Source organism: Neopsephotus bourkii, unplaced genomic scaffold (assembly GCF_033783945.1).
Source record: "Neopsephotus bourkii isolate Nb327-2 ecotype Australia unplaced genomic scaffold, CSIRO-AGI_Nbou_v1 NB_1309, whole genome shotgun sequence".
NCBI lineage: Eukaryota > Metazoa > Chordata > Aves > Psittaciformes > Psittacidae > Neopsephotus > Neopsephotus bourkii.
In genome coordinates this window covers 28,056-30,793 of record NW_026901791.1, presented here as the reverse complement: position 1 = coordinate 30,793, position 2,738 = coordinate 28,056, and positions in this window count along the sequence as shown.

Here is a 2,738-nt window from a genome sequence, read left to right as displayed (position 1 = left end):
CAACCACCTCATTGTTTTTCATGTGCCTTAGCATGCTTTCCAAGAGAATCTGCCCCAAGATTTTACCAGGCACAGAGGTGAGACTGACTGGTCTGTAGTTCCCTGAGACTTGCATTTTCCCCTTTTTGAAAATGGGGGTTATATTACCCTTTAGGGTAATGTAATAATATAATATAATAATAATATAATAATAATATAACAATAATATAACAAAATATAGTGAATAGGTCTAAATCTGTGGGCCTTCTATAAGGCAAGGACCAGAACATCACACTGTTTATTAGAAGTTTCTCATCTCGGCTGCACAGCCTGTCAACCACTTTGTGCTGCTACCTTGTGCCAAGACTCTCAGGGGTGCCGAGGCCAGCTGTCATCCCTCATCCCTGAGGGCACTGACTAGCTGCAGTGGAGACAGCGATGGACGGCGAGGTGAGATGTCCCGTTCCCCCCCCCACCAGAGTCATATTGTTGGAAAAGGACAAAGTTTTATGATAAAAATAATCATATAAAATAGTAGAAATGATTGTTTGAGAAATTTATAAATCAATAGTGGGGTTTTGTATATTAGAAAATGTTGTAACTTTGCAGTTTTGTATCACGGCTGCTCTGTAACCAGTGTTGCAATGGTAGTCTTATTAGCAAAAACCTAACATAACCATATATGGTGAAAGGTGTATGGGTGGATTTAGAAAAGTATGTACTGGAGACTATACCCAAGTAGAACCTATGCATAAGATAGCCAGAAGAGCATACCCAAAGCAGTCAAAGGAAGATAAGAAAATGCTAGCGTCCACACAAGGGTTGGAATATGTCCCAATAAGGGAAAGGTGAAGAGGACAACCTGAGGAAGACTCCTTACTTCATCAGAACGACCACCAGACGACCACTAGAGGGGGCTGCGCAAGCGTAGAAGAGGCTGATGTCGTAACATTTCTGATGTGGCAATCCTTAATACATATGCATTAGCTAATGTTGTAATCCGTACTAAATGTGTATAAATTGCGAACGCGATGTGACGAGGTTGGAACCGGATTTGAGTGCGTACCCCTGGTTTCCCAGCGCTGCAATAAAGCACCTCATATAACCATTCCGGTGGTTATGTGTTTGTTCCTACGTTAACAATATCAGGTATGGGACACATACCTCCCTACTCTTCAAACAAGCTGACCAGAACCCAAGCCCCTTCCCCCGCACCCTACTCTTAGGGCAGGGATGATGCTAAACGAACTGGTAGAACCAGCAGGACAGCCCGCCTCCCCAAGTTGTGGGTGGGAAGGAAGAAAAGAATACACCAACTCTCTGTTAAACAGTCCCCAACCACCCCCACCACCCCCCCCCCCAACATCCAATAGGCAGCATGGAGCCACGTACGCCTTTAAGCACCGCAAGAATCTCGCTCCGCCTTCTTCAATGGTAGGATACAAGCACAAGATGCAGTACTCACAGACGCCATTTTCACACGCGCGCACACGCACACAAACAAACAAAAAACCACAAACATAAAACCACAAAGAAAAAAGCAAGCCTTGCGGTCCCTCTTGCTCTCTTTTACCGCATTCCCTTGTCTCCACTGTTGTTACCGCTCTTCTCGTAGCCCCTATCAGGCAAGTAAAACAATCAACTTAGGCACACTATGGCAATACAAAATAAATCACTCTCCTCCATTACACTCAAGCCTTGTCTCTATGGTTCACACGGAGGGCGGGGCGAACTGGAGGCCATCTCTGTCCTGACAGGCAGCTGTCTTGCCCAATGGGGCTGCAGTAGGTCCCCACGAAGGGGAGGAGAGGAGGTGGCTGGGCTAGTCATTTGGAGGTGCTGGTAGTTCTATGTGCTGGTGATAGGAATTGTTCGCTGTTTTCTTTTTCATACGTGGTGAGTATAGGTAAGCGCGGCTTGCGCGTGTAGGTGGTGGGGTGTGTTGTGTGTGTTCTGGGGGGCGGGGGGCTAAGGTGGGTTGAGGGAAGCGGAGGGAAGCGGAGCTGTTGATCGCGGCTCTGTCGATGCTGCAGTGACTTAGTAACGTGGGGGGCCTGAGTCGTTGATAGGCCTCAGGATTTTTGTGGCTTCCCGCAGGGACAGCGCTCTTCACTGTTGGCGGGGAGGGGGGTGCAGAATTGGGTCTGGGGTTTGCTGTGTGGAGAAGGAGGGAGCTGGGAGTGACTCCTTAATGTAGAGTGGCTTGGCGCAACATGCGGGCCCAAGGGGGCCCATCTGTTCTCAGGAGAAGGGCGAAAAGGGTGATCTGTGTCTCTGCTGGCAACTATCATACCTCAGCGACCTTATTGCGGGCACGGTGGCCCAAACGGTGCTGCCTCCGGAGTGGAGATGTGGTGAATGTCGGCTGCACTGTCGGATGCGTGCTAAGGCCGGGTGAATGGGTAACTGTATGGGGCGAGGTTTTGGAATTATGGTGAGCAGAGAGGAAGAGGAGGGAGGGCGCTCTCAGCTCCTGCCTGTGCAGAAACAGCTGTGCCAAACCAACTGGGGAGCGTTCTGCAGCAGGGACTGCTTTTAGGGGCTAACGGCGGAGTTGTGTCGGCGCCGTTGCGTTCTGTCGGTCCCCCTTGAGCTTGGGTTAGGGCCACCGAGTGCCTCCTTTGTGTCTATCTGGGTAAAGCGGGAGAAATCTGGTGACCGCATGGTGGTCGTTTTTCGGCTCCCGGCTCCGCCTAGCAGTGGGTAGGCGCCATTACAACAGCCGCCATTTCTGTTAGTCCTCGCCACCGCGGTCTGCG